General features: G+C 43.4%; 1 long non-coding RNA gene across 2 annotated transcripts; it reads right to left on the bottom strand.

Moving 5' to 3' along the window:
- Window positions 1-8,544: 8,544 nt before the first annotated feature.
- On the bottom strand, window positions 8,545-12,609 carry LOC126505957 (uncharacterized). Of its 2 annotated transcripts, none has more exons than XR_007593034.1 (3): window positions 12,391-12,609; window positions 11,709-11,810; window positions 8,545-8,853 (listed from the first exon to the last, which is right to left on the bottom strand). It is a non-coding gene; the product is annotated as an uncharacterized lncRNA (long non-coding RNA). The 2 variants fall into 2 exon arrangements; XR_007593035.1 differs by having other exon boundaries at window positions 11,709-11,807.
- Window positions 12,610-14,368: the final 1,759 nt, after the last annotated feature.

The raw sequence follows: 14,368 nt of genomic DNA, 5'->3' as shown, positions 1-14,368 counted from the left end.
GTTTTCAGTAACGTTTTGTTGAAAACCTTTTGATTTGAAGTAAGTACTTAGACAAGTTTTCTTTGTGCCATGACGACAGCTCTTTTAACTGATGAAACTAATCCAATTAAGTAACAAATAAGCCAACTTCAACTTCCGGGACAGGGTAGAAGGTAGGTAATAAGTTTTGAAGTGCCAGGGAAAACAGTTACTTTTTAAATAGAGCGTCTTTTTAAGTGAGCCGAGTGCAGGCAGCTTTTGGCTGTAATAACAAATTAGAATCGGAATACAGGTAATTTCAAATGTTTGAAAGAGCAAGGGAGTTTACAAAACACAGAACCTCTTTATATGTTAGAAACTATTGAGTTGAAAAGCCTTTAAAAGTGCTGAAGTAATCACCCCCAGCTTCATGCAGTAGCAGAGAAGGAAGCTTCTCAGAATCTTGAAACCCTTCAAAATCCCTGTGTGTTGTTTTCAAAGGAAAGTTCAAAGGGAGATCCTGATCTCGGCTTTATCGTCCCCCCCCCCCCCGTACTCCGTCACTTCTCAGATTCATGTCTTATGGCAAAATGTGCCATAAGACGTCTAACGAGAAGACAAAATGACTCCCAATCTGCTGTAAAATGTATTGGCTAATTCTTGAGAGACCATAATTAAGATGGCAAGGCTTCTAGTTGTCCCATACACAGTCATACACACATAGACACACACACACGTAATTAAGATGGCAAGGTTTCCAGTTGTTCCATACACAGTCATGTACACACATGCATGCATGTATATATACATATGCACGTGTCACATGTGCATAAACACCCCAAACCACACTCCATTTAAAGGCTTCCATCTGTATTACCACCCTTCTATTCTGATCTCATGGAATCATTTGTTCTCATATAGGAGGGGCAATGTGTGGTACCTTTCCTAAGACCTGATGAGAACACATTTGCCCATTGTAGGCTCAGCAGGGTGCCTGTCAATTTTCTCTAGAGATCTCTGCCTATAATGTGTCTCAGATGAATGAAGGTTGTCTGATGAACAGAAAGCTGAGCTTTAAACCACACTCAGTGTCACCCAGGAGCATAGATAAACTAGATTTTATAACAGATCCTGCCGTCTAACATAGTTTACTCTGACCCTAGACAACATGTATAGCTACCTCATCATGATCAACCTTGGGTAGAGCTTTTTTTAAAAGAAGGAATTGAGGTCTTCATTAACTCTGGGACCGGGCTAGAACACATAGCTGTTCTATACTGCTGATTTCAACCATGAAAGGAACAACATTGCTTGAGTTTATAGCCAGAAATTAGGGCTGGGCTAAATTAACTAGACTCCTATTACTCTACTAGTAAACACAGCCACAGTGGGAAGAGTCTCCATCTGTGAGGAGTCTGATGGCATTGGCTCCACCAGATGTCCCTCACGAACATCGCTGAGATATGCTCCCCAGCAATAAGGCTCAGAGAACTGGGTGGTCAGAGGAGACAGCCAAGACCTTTGTCACATATCCTCAATTAAACAGATTATCTTCCAACTCTTAAATCCTGAACCAAATGGATGGATGATCTCTTCCAACTCTGGTCCTTTTCCCTGTCCCTAGCCTATGTGCAATATCACCGTGCCGCCATTTACCGGGTCTTTTCAGCCAGAAAACAAGGGCATTTATTTCCATAACTAAAAATCTACTGATTGCCAAGGGTTACCAGTGGTGACTCTAAGCCAGATGTTCATTCTGCCCAATCCTCATCATCAACTCTGTCCATGTGGCTGGGAATATAGATGACTTGGTGAATGGTCTACTACAAAAGATGCTCTCAGATTGATGAGTTTCCAAGCCTGCTATCTTTTACCAGATTCCCTACCAAAGTATCGCCAACTCAGATCTTGTTTGGACCCATCCCCAACCCTACAGCCCCCAGGCCATCTTCTCTCACCTCAACCTTGCCCTTCCTAGCCCCATGGACCTCTTAACCTGTGCCCAACCCTGTTGCCTCCCCTGCCCATCCCATGTTCTTTGGTACATACATTGATCACGTTTCAGAGGAAGGCAGAGGCTACCTCTTCACACTCACAAATGAATACTCGGGAGCTTTCACGATTGATGCTGTATAACAGCTATTGTCCAGGAAATATCTACTGAATAAATCCTCCATCTCTGTCTTATAGATAAGATATTAGAGTCCTTTGAGGACAGGTAAAATTACCAAGTCACCCATTGGTTTGTAGCAGAATTGTCATTCAAAACCCATAGCTACTTATCCCAGAATTGTTTCTTCCCCCTTGATACCTCACCCCTTCTGGCCACCAAACACCCTCTCTGGCATCGTGATCGTCCTCCAGTGCCCATCCACCCACTGAAATGAATGCCCTTGATACCTTTAGAAAGCACAAGGCAGACAACACTTTCCACAGCAAATGTGGCACAAAGTGACAGACTCTATTCTCAAAGTCACATGAGCAACGAACATCTCTATCCTCAGAAAATGAATCTTCAGTAAGTCTCTTGGTGAAGGCCTTTGCTCATCTTAGCAGAGAGAGGGGGTCTCCGTCCAATCAATTACTGGCTTCAGGAGGAAGGAGAGATGCTAAGTGTATCCTTGTAACACACAATGGAAATTGAAATTAATCTAATTAGTCTGGAGGAACACTTCAATGCCGGAGTGATCTGTAATAGATGCAGAAATAAAAGGTGGAGGGGGAAGATGAAAATTGATGGTTATTTTCTATCTAGTTTTATAATAAAGCTCCTTTTAGAAGACATGCTTGATCATTAAAATTCCACATACTGATAAGACCAACTGCTTAACTCTTTAAACATTTCCAGAGAAAATAATATATATGTAGATGCATGCACACACACACACGCACATGCACACACATACACATGCCACATCCCTGGAGCACAGATGAAGGGTTATAAAAATAACAAATGGCTCTACCTTCTACATTTCTATCCCAGTTTTGATGAACTTGCAGGGCACAGTGGTTGGCTGTTTTAGATTTTCAGGGTTAAGCACTTTGATGGGAATAACTAAGACTGAATTTGGGGCAGCTAGGACTGAGTGTTAGATTCTGTTTCTGTTACAGGGATTCTGCTTCTGTCTGAAGGCTAACCTTGGTAAGGATATACCACTGTGGAGACCAGGCTCATACGGCCTCTGTCTCTGGAGTGATGTACTCTCAAACCCTGCAGAAGGAAGCTCTGAGCAGAATACAACAGCAGCTTCTTCTTCATAAAAAATCGTACAATAAGATATTCAGATTATCACAAGCATCATAACAGACGGATCTAAATGTCATTCTAATACTTTTTTTTCTACTAAAATAAAAGTTTAATTAAGGCGGAAAAACATTGCCTGAGGTAAGCTAAAGTGTTTGAAATTATTAACTTCTTGAGCACTTGTTGCTAAAGTACAAAGACCTGTAAAAAGGAAAGAAATTAAGGACTCGAGGAATTGACACAATATTGAAAACTACACCCCTCCTCCTGCCTTGGTCTTTTAGATACGCCTAAGTAAGCTATAAAGCCTCTGCTCCTGAGAGCCTTTTCATTTGGCCTCACTACCTCGGAGCAAATTTCTTCCAGTTGTTCAACAGCCCACTGCCTCCTTCTCTTCACTGCTGAGGCATCTCGTGGCCATCTCCCCGAGACAGGGCGGTGTTCTGTTACAGCGGCTTCAATAGCCCTGCACTTCCTAGCACACCGATTAGCTTGTCAGTCAGGGCCTGGGGGAGGCGGTGTAAATCCCAGAATACCAGGGGCCAGGAGTTTGAACACAGGAATGCGCGCAGGCCCTGTGGTTGCCTACCACCTGTTGCTCGGCAACATGTGCGAAGTGAATTAACGTTTTCTGCCACAACATGCCTTAGAGGTCGCTTGCCATGGCAGCCCTAAGCTTTCGGAATATTTTAACTCATTACCCCAAGTCCACCCCTCCTGATCTGTCGCTGCTTCTGGGACTCCTTGAGAGGCCAAGTTTGACAAACAGGTCGGCCAGGGTGAGGGGGAGGGTGTGCTAATTGGGAAAGGCTACAAGGGGAGAGCAACTGGTTTCTTATTTTATTTTTCAAAGTCAACAGGCTGCCTGCTTCTTGATTACACATTAATGGAAAACAGTTTCCACAGTTAATGTGAGCATGTTGTGTGGGTTTCTGTATAGGGGTGCATTTTGGATGTGTGTGCTCCTTTCTTGAACTCCAAACAACGCCTTTGGCGCTATCTGGGGAGTCATAAGGTAGGATTTCCTTGTCCGAAGGTTGGGAACACACAAGATCATTTAAAAGTCAAGAAAGGAAGGCAAAGCTTGCACACAGGTTGCTCTGCCCTTCTTGTTGATTCGAATACTCAGCAGGACTTCCTGTATTGCTTCAAATGGGATTAGATGATCTTTATCTATTAGCAGATAATTATAGGATACTATCATTACACACACACACACACACACACACACACACACACACCACATGCTTTAAAGGTTCCAGTTCCACTAGGAAAGGCCGTGAACACAGCCCCTTCCAGAGTGTCACCAATGTCTTCCAGGCCACCTCAGGAAATCTTCTTTCCGATATTTGCTATCCAAGGCCGAGCCAGGCAGACCACAAAAGGAAACCACACTCAGTGCGCTGAGGCACCACCGGCTGCGAAAAGTTTGCTCTCCACGCTTGTAGTTTTCTCACAAACCCTCCACAAACTCACCACAAACCACAGTGTCAACAGGCAGGCTTCGGGGAGGAATTGTCAAACTAAGTCACCCATTTTAAAGGGATTTCTAGTGATGCGAACAAAATCTCCGCAGTCATGAGCACACACAAATTCAGTGGTGGGCGTGGAAAATGCGCTCACGTGCACGTGCGTGTACACACACACACACACACACACACACACACACACTGCTCTCCTCAAGCTATGATTTCCTGGAAGAGCAATTAATTGCCTAGCATGCATGAGGCTCTTGGATTCAGTTTCAAGCACTAGAAGAGAAAGAAGGAAAAAAAGAAGGAAAGGGGAAGGGAGGGTGAGGGAAGGGAGGCCGAGGGAAGGAAGGGAAGGGACATGCTTCTCCCCAAGCATGTTTCCCTAACGTGACACATGCTTTCAGAAACAGACTTGGTAATTTAAATTCAAGCTCTCTTCTTGGATATGATGTACAAATACGGGAAAACTGGATGTTTTTTTCTCCTGCAAGTATTCAATCTTTGGAAAATCTACTTTTTTAGGTCTCATAGCTAAGTTTCACACATGAACTTAGAAGCTGGTACTAGAATTTTATACTCTGGTGGGAAAATGATTAAAGATTAAAAAAAAAAAGAACCTTAAAGGCATGTCTTACAAGTCCTATGTTGAAAAACACTACCCTTGGTTTCCAAAGTAAATAAATAACAAGTTTTATAAGCAGACCAACATATAGATATTAGAGCTAAAAAGGACCTTTAGATTTAGAAACGATTTAGAAACTTTAAACCGTTTCATCTATAACCTCTTGAAAGTTCTATTTTCAATGAACAGTACCTAGCTGTACACACTGCAGTCAGGGAACCCCTTCTTGTTACTGTTATTCTGAATGTAATTTGACTTTATTTCACAAGCTTGTGTGAATAGCAGTTTCTGACATCCATTCCTGGCTGCAGCTAGGTCCCATGACAGAAGAGCCCAACCTCTCAGAAGTCAGAGCCTGCTCGGAGGCTATGGCGGCTATCCGTGAAGGACAGTGCTCTCTTGGTATCTGCTCCCCAATTCTGCTTCACCCTTCTCCCCAGCGCCTGCTTCTTGTGTGCTGTTGCCAGAGTTTTCCAGACTCTGTGCTCACGCCGGCCCATCCCGCAGCAGCCCATGCAGGAAACAAGAATGCTCATCTGCAGACCGACAGGCTTCTCTGTGAAAGTCCAGATGGTCCCTGCGACATCAAACACATTCGCACTGTGCTTTGAACGAACAGCTCTAATGAAGCTGCTACCAACTAACCTTCCGCCATGGCAAGGATCCTCCAGATGGCTAAACAGAGGACTTGTCTTCCCAGAGCCTGAGGAGTCCAGGTTTACTTAGTTCCAAAAACATCACAATTCTGTTACGATTACTTACATATATTTACATTGCAACACAATCAGAATTGCCTCAACTCTTTCTCTGAACTCTAAGTGGCTGGCTTATTGTCCTTTCGTTGGGTGCTGGAGAACAAGCCCAGGACATTGTATGGGCTAGGGATGTGTTCTGCCTCTGAGCCACATCCTTGTCTCCCAACTGACTAATTTAAATAAGGGTATTTACAAAATATGCACAAACACACACACACACACACACAAAAGCACACATGCAGACACAGACACACGCCAACACATATACACGCACGCACATACACACACACACACATACACATGCACACACTCTCCATGGCCCTGCTCATTTATATGACTCTACCAATGCCTGAGAATTCAATCCCTGAGGTAACTGAGCCCAACAATCCCTTCTGGATGGCACAAACATCTTATTAGCTACCACAGGCAACCTGGCCACACCAGGGACGTTCCGTGCTCAAGAGAACTCTAGGGAACACAAATTCTGTCACGGCATCTATTGCATTTCCATGTTCATTTTATTCTTTTCTACTCTCAAAGGCATCAGTGTGAGTCATCAGGGCCTAGTGCCAACATAACAACAGGACAAACTGGTGCCAAGATAGGCTAGAACACCGAGGCAAGTCGAACCCATTCCTGCGCCGAGTAGCCAGACAGGGCTTGGATTTCAGGTTCATGTGACGACAACAGTGTCCCCCACCTCCCAATTACAGAGATCTGAGGGTAGCTTTGCCAGGGGAGAACAAACGTAATAAATAAATAATCATTTGTGAGGTTATACAAAGCCGCCCAAGGGAAACTGTATTTCTCCAGCCCAGCCCCATATGAGAAGCAAATGGGCACTTCGTATATTTCCCTTCTTTAGAAACTGATATATGAAAACAGACTAATGAAATCTGATTAATATAAATGATGTTTAGCCAATTATCTGAATGACTTAAGGCTGAATTAATTTTACCTTCAGCGTTGTGATTACAGGCAGCTAAGAAACGTGAACCTCTCATTCTGTCCAATCTTCTTCACATCCCTGACAATGTTCAATACTCTTGCTATCTAGTCTAGTTTTTGTTCAAAAGGAAGAAGCTTCTAAATTCTTAGAGAACTGTCTGCAGATTTTTCCAGCAGACTCAGTTTCCCCTCAGAGATAGCAGGGAGCATGGAAAGAGGAATGAAGTCAGTCTAGATAGTACAGAGCTGTCAGTAATATACACTGGTCTGGACCTCTAGAATTTCCTGGTTTGATCTCAGACTCTCTATACAGCATCCCTGGTATCTCTATGATATTACTGTGGAGTTGGAGGAGGAGCCGAACAGAAAGATATGGTCAGGAAGCCTGGTTTGATCTCAGACTCTCTATACAGCAGCCCTGGCATCTCTATGATATTACTGTGGAGTTGGAGGAGGAGCAGAACAGAAAGATGTGGTCAGGAAGTGAGGTGCTAACGTTTATCTTACATAGGACTATGTGTAAAAGGTGGCTCAGCTGCCAACCATGGCTGGACTTCACTTGTGCCTTGGCTGTAAAATGAAGATAACAGGATCAATTTACAGAGTCATTATTAATATATAGAATAATCTGTGTAAGCACCTCAGGCTAAGTTCCTGCCCTGTGACACCCACCCAAAATAAAATAGATGATGGGGGCTGGAGAGATGGTTCAGGGATGGCGAGCACTGACTGCCCTTCCAGAGGACCCGGGTTCAATTCCCAGCACCTACATGGCAACTCACAACTGTCTGGAATTTCAGTTCCTGGGGACCTGACATCCATGGAAAGACATTAATGCACATAAAATAAAAACAAATAATTAAAAAAGTAGATGACAGTGTTCAATTTTATGTTCAGAAGACATACACACACACCCCAGAAAGACATACATAACAGTAACACAGGCACATGTACATACATATTCATACATATACATATACACAAACACATAAATACATACACATGCATGCACATATGCTCATATCTACTCACATATACACACATGCACACAAATACACATATAAATACACAAACACACATATATACATAAACACACACTTAAAAAAATATACACAGATACAGACACACTTATATATGTATAAGTGTATATATGTATATATGTATATATACATATTTAAACACATACACATTCATTCATATGTACACACACTCTCCTAGAAATGAATGGGAGTATAAAAATCATATTTTACTTTGTTGATGCATGTTTGCTGACTCTACATAGAAAAAGAGAGAGAGAGAGAGAGAGAGAGAGAGAGAGAGAGAGAGAGAGCTTGCATCTCAGTACCAGAAGCCAGGAGACTCAGAGGGGACCTAGGTAGAACCCAAAGTTACCTCCCAACCTTGAGAGGTAGCTCCGAAGACACTGGCCTCCGGCAGTTTGTGCTCTTTGTTTCGGGGCTAAGTGTAGCCTCTCAAATGACCAGACAGGGCTAGAAAGAGTATCACACTTTATATGTAATATGCCATGTGGAAACACACGCACACATTTAAGGCTATTTAAGGAAACGATCCTTAAACAGATAATACAAACAGCCAACAAGCCTCTAAAAGGATGGTCACCCTCATTAACCGTTAGAGAAATGCAAATCATGGCCATTATGAAAAGTTACTTTACACATACAAAGATGACTAGCAAGAGAAATGGGCAATGATCATTGACGAGGATGGGGAAACTCGAGCCTTAGCGCATTGCAGGCAAGGGTATAAAACAATGCGGTTTTGTGATGCTTAAATGAGTCCATGGAGGATTACCATATGACTCAGAATCTCCTCTCTACTTCAATTGTGCTCCTAAGAAAAAGAAAGAAAGAAAAGCATTCAAACAAACATCAGGAATGTCTACCAGCTAATGAAAGAACTTTTTACTCATGACACAGCCATACAATGGAATATTACTCACCCATTTAAAGGGGTGGAGTTCTGATAAATGCAGCTATATGCATAAACTTCCATTGGAAACGTTATTATAAAGTGGGAAAAAAAACACAGAATGCTGATTCGCATGTCAATGTAATTAGATAACATACAAAACTCCACGTGGGCAACATTGTGATGGTACACAGTCAAGGACTGGAGGAGAAGAGAAGGGCAGTCAGTTCGTCATGGGGATGGCTTCCCTTTGGGGACAGTGGAGATGGACATGTTTCCCAGCCAGAACCTAGCTCTGCAAGGAGAGCCTCCTCTATCACTTCCTCAGCCTTTCCAGCATCTCCCTGCCTATCTGGTTATGGAGCCCCGTACCCTAGGTGGATCCCTCTAGAAGCTGATATCTTGCCTAGCCTTACAAACAGATCGGGCGTCGGTGCTAAAAGTCTAGCCACAGATTTTAACCTTTTGTCACCTTTTAGTCTCAGTCACACTTCCCCTTCACCCTTGGAACAGTTGCCTGGAATTGCTGGTGAAGGCCTGCCTAGTACTTTAACCCAGTGAAGGAGGACCTGGGAGGGGGGGGGGAGGGCTCAATCTTCCTCCTTGAGAAATGTATTTTCTCAGGCTGGGCCAGGCTAGCGTTATGCTGAAGCGCGTGTTCCTTGTACTGTTTGTGCACAGGGCAGAAAAAGCGCTACCCATATGTTAAATCCAGTTTTAGACACCTCTCTCCTGACCAAGGGTTCTTTGACGTACAGGGGGAAAGGTCATTCTCTCACTAGCTAGTTCTACTCAACTAATTAGAAGACCTCCACGCGTCGGCAAAAGGGCTCTGTGAAGCCATATCAAAAGAGTTTATGTGAGCGATTTACAAAAATCATGGTCAAGAAAATGGGAGGACGTTCAAGGCAATGTGAAACCGTCAGCATATTAAAATCTTAATGGCACAAAAGCAAGGAAGGGTTTTTAAAAAAAAAAAAGTAACAGAGACCATGAATTACCTGTCCTCCAATAGATTATGTAATATTATGCTTCAATATAACATATATTGAAAAATATAAAATGTGTACATTGTCACTGAAATGCCTGGCCTCCATAACTCCATCCACAAACACATAAAGACTGTGTTCAGTGGAAAGTCATGGCTGCCCTCCACTCCTGGAACTGAATCTCTATTTTCTGTTTAACTTGAAAAATTAAAACTGCCCCCATGGAAATCAGGTTTTGCTTTTGTTTTGTTTTGTTTTTCTTCACTTCTCCGTGGGTATCATTCAAACCACAAACAATGACATGAGATTTCTTCCACCCTTAACAGACAGCTGTCAAATATGAGCCTCCAGCATAGGGAGATGAGTCGATGAGTTTCTGTGTCAAAAACTGCAGAGCTAATTACTGTTGAAAAATGCCCCCAAGCATCGCAGAGAGAGGTCTTGACCAGCAAAGCATTTGCCATGCAGACAGGAAGACTGGAACTGAGATCCCCCAAATCATGAAGGTTCAACTCTGTAACCTCAGTGCTGGGGACTCAGAAACACAAGGATATCGGGCGCTCATTGCTTAGCCAGTCTGGCTGAACTGGTGAGCACCACGTTCAGTGAGAAACCTCAACTCAGAAAAGAATATGGAGAGAGATAGAAGTTTATTCTATGTTGACCTCTGACTTAATAGGCACACACACAAACACACACATACACACAAGGTCACACACAACCATACACATGGGCACACACACATACCACAGATACACTCACACAAATAACCCTTTGAAAATAACCCCTCCTTTCTCCTCAATTAGATAAAAATTGGGAGTCAACGCCTGTGTTATTATAAGAAAGTTCACCCACAATAACACTTGGTGCTCCTGAGTTCCTTCAGAGTACTGTGGGTAGGTTTTTGTTACTTGGAATTTTTTCCCCATTTTTAACAAAGTGTTACTTTTTGCATACAGTAAAATGTATCCTGGGGAAAGGGAAACTGTTTTGACATAGAGAATTGGTTGGCTGTAGGAAATTGTTCATCCTACCATCTTTATCATCTCAAAACGTACAAAACAAACCCTCTTCTACAGTTCACCCTAGCAACCTGCACAGTGGACTCCAGGGAACAGTAGCCATCTTGGGCACTCAGCAGGTTTCACTGGGCAAGGCTGGACTATCATGCTATTGCTGGGAAACCCACATAACCACTCGTTTGGTTCACACCCATTCACTGCGAACTTCCCGTGGCCTTATTGGCCTCCCAGGCAAGCAGAGCACTGACAAATCAGCCTAGAAGGAACTATAAAGAACAAAGGGCAGGAGGTTACAATTTAAAAAAATGAAAATTAATTAAATTTTCACCTAATTTTAAGTTATATATTCCCTAAACAATCCAATTGTACAGCATAACAATTTATAAAATAACAACTTCATGGGAAATTTGCAGCATGAAGCCTGTGCGTTGGCCAGCACCGGGGCTCAGAAAGGGAAATGCCAATTGGAGTTGGGGTGGTCTTTTTGCTTCCTTGTAAAGTTAACTACTTTAATCAATTTTTAGAAAGTGAGCTAGCTAGTTTCCCTTATTTCTACAGAGAAATAGCAAGAAAGCAGCCTATTCTGCCGAGGAAGTGTTTGCTGTAAAGACTTGAGAAGCAGCTTGCTTGGTCCACTTCTCATACAACCCTTTGGGAGGATAGGTACAGTGGCGGGAAATGTAATGGCTTAGTGTCTTGAAGTGCAAGTGCATCTTTTATAAATGGTAGGAAAACATAAGCCATAATGATCATTGTATTTGTTCACCTTTACGTCCGTGATGCCGGTGTGAAGTTCATGCTTCCTCTGGTTCTAGGCCACAGATAGACAGAAACAGGAAACAGGCACCTCTCTGGAGTTTACAGTCTACTGGGGAAAGACAGACAAGAACAAATAAATATCATTTGGTAGGTCAGATGGTGATACAAAAGGGTATGCGATGGGAAAATAGCTCGGATACTCTTTAGAGTGTTGGTAATTTCACCCAGAGTGGAGAAGAGGAAGGTTTTGCCAAATATGTGAGACTTGGGAATGTGTGGTGTCCACGCCAAGGTCTAGGGTAAGAAAAACACAAAAGTAGATGCAAAGACCTCACCCTTTAACTACATAACTGCCTATGCCCAATCCAGGGAGTATAAGCATACTAGATAGAATTGGACAATGTGGACCTGGGCAGGGCAAGCAAGGTGGGCGCACGAAGGTGAAAGGAAAAAAAACATAAAGCAAATGAAAAGACCTGTAAAAACTCCTTTCTCTAACCTGCATGTAAAACCATTGCACTCTTTAACACTCGAGAGATAGGACTCCAATGCTAACAGAAAAATATGCAAGCTTCCAAGAGTGAAATGGGTATGTTTGGTTATGGCAACTTGGGCCATGCCTGCAGCTTTCTCCTTTTCCATAAAATACCCTCCAAGAGCTAGACCAAAAAGGGATACAAAGCGCTCACCAGAAACTTTGGAACTCTCCAGCCCAAAGGGCCCCACTGCCTCAGCCCAGATAGATGACCCCACTCGTCACCGAGGGTGGACAACTGGCTTGCCTCCAGCTTCCCTGTGTGGGAAGATGATTATCGCATGAGTCCGCGGATCTTCACATCTCAACCCCGCCACAAATGAAAGAACTTCCTCTGCCCCCTCAAAACATCTGGAATCTGCCTGCCGGGGCCTCAGATCCAAGTGGAAACATCTGTGCCTCTCTGAGCAGCCAGAACTGGGTGGCATCTAAATATGATTGTGAAAAGTTGCTCGGATAAAAAGGTATGTTTTTTTAAATCTATAAAACGTTTGGCCACAAACGGAGGATGAAGAAATACAGCTTATGTACGTAGCCAGGCAGATCTTTCTCAGCTCATTCGAGCACGGACTCCTGAACACAGAACATCAGCTGGTATTGTTCTTTCCACTAAGTGTAGCTAGCTTCTCCTCTGCGGCTCTGACAAGCTGAAATCCGTGGGCAGTTTGGGCTCTGGCCACTCGGAACCCCCAGTGGCATGCTTTCCGCATGACTACCTCTCACTCAGGAGGTTCGCGAAATCGCAGCCGTGTGTTGGAGTGGGAGAGCGTGCGCATTAGTCATCTCGTTCCGTGAATAGGACGCTGTCATCGCTGTCAAACATAATAAACGTGCAAGGAAAACACTTCCCCACGTATTGATCTGCTCCACACCTCCTGCGGTGAGCCCAGAGTGAGAGAGCTACCTGTCTCTCACTCCCCACCTAGGTGCACAGGCTTCCCAGCTTCCTGGAAGTGTTTATTCTGGAAACAGTTGAAAGCATCAACCTCAAACTTCCCCATCGGTCCTCTTTGGTCATATAATCCCTCACAGGAACTGAAATACCTTATACTAAATACTCAGATGAACTTGTGTGGCTTTGGCCAAGGCTCATTTATTACCAATGGGATTATTATTATTATTAATGCATTTTAGCTTTTGGTCATCAGTGTTTTTTCCCCCTTAGACCATACCTTCTTGGCCTTATTAGGAGTAACTACAAAGACAGTCACTATATATTAAATATATATTATATATATATATATATATTATTATATGATAGGAAAGCACTTAGCTAGGGGTATTCATATACACTTCTTTACATCGTTACACGCCGTTGGTGTATATTCCTGCATATTCCTACCAGGGTTTTGTACGTAAGGAGCTGAAGCACAGATAAGAAAGGGAAAAGAAGAAGCTTGCCTACCCTCACGCAGAGAGCATGCAATCCATGTTACAAAGCCGCTTTCCTAAGTGGTGGGTTCGTATCCAGAATGAGAAAGGGGCTTTCCTGATGAATGAACGCATGAGTAAGAAGCAGAGATGGGGGCTATACACTGGGACCCATAGCTGCCATGGAGGGAAGCAGGACTCAGAGTCCCAGCCGCTCTTCTGTGTCCCATGATGCTGCCTGTGGTGGGATAGTTGTACACTGAGTGAAGGTGTGTTGCTGTGATTGGTATAGTAAAAAGCTGAATAACCAATAGCTAGGTGGGTGGTGTAGGCGGGACTTCAGAGGAGAAAGAGAAAGAGAAAGAGGAATCTAGGTGTGCAGGAACCATGGAGAGGAGACAGGAGGTACAAGATGGAAGACAGGTAATGCCACATGACAGAACGCAGATTAATATAGATGGGTTAATTTAAGTTAAAAACAAAGCTAGTTAGAAGCAAACGTAAGCTAAAGGCCAAGCTTTCGTAATTAATAATAAGTCTCACACTATTTTTTGTAAACGGGTGCCCCCCCCCCCAAAATCCATTTTCAGCTGCCTGTATAAACCACTTCCACATGAACCCTGGGCCCAGCGGAGTTTCCACGTTGTTGGTCTCTGTGGTAACACACGCCTCCACATTGAGCTCTAAGACAGACTTCCCCACACCAGCCTTAGCGCTCACCTGCGAAGGCAGCAGCAATGACGACAGAAAAGTCCCCAAGT

This window comes from Alexandromys fortis, unplaced genomic scaffold (assembly GCF_014885135.2).
Source record: "Alexandromys fortis isolate MF-2015 unplaced genomic scaffold, M_Fortis_MF-2015_v1.1 scaffold_67, whole genome shotgun sequence".
Lineage (NCBI taxonomy): Eukaryota > Metazoa > Chordata > Mammalia > Rodentia > Cricetidae > Alexandromys > Alexandromys fortis.
The sequence above is the reverse complement of the archived record's forward strand: the minus strand, read 5'-3'. Positions and strand labels throughout refer to the sequence as shown.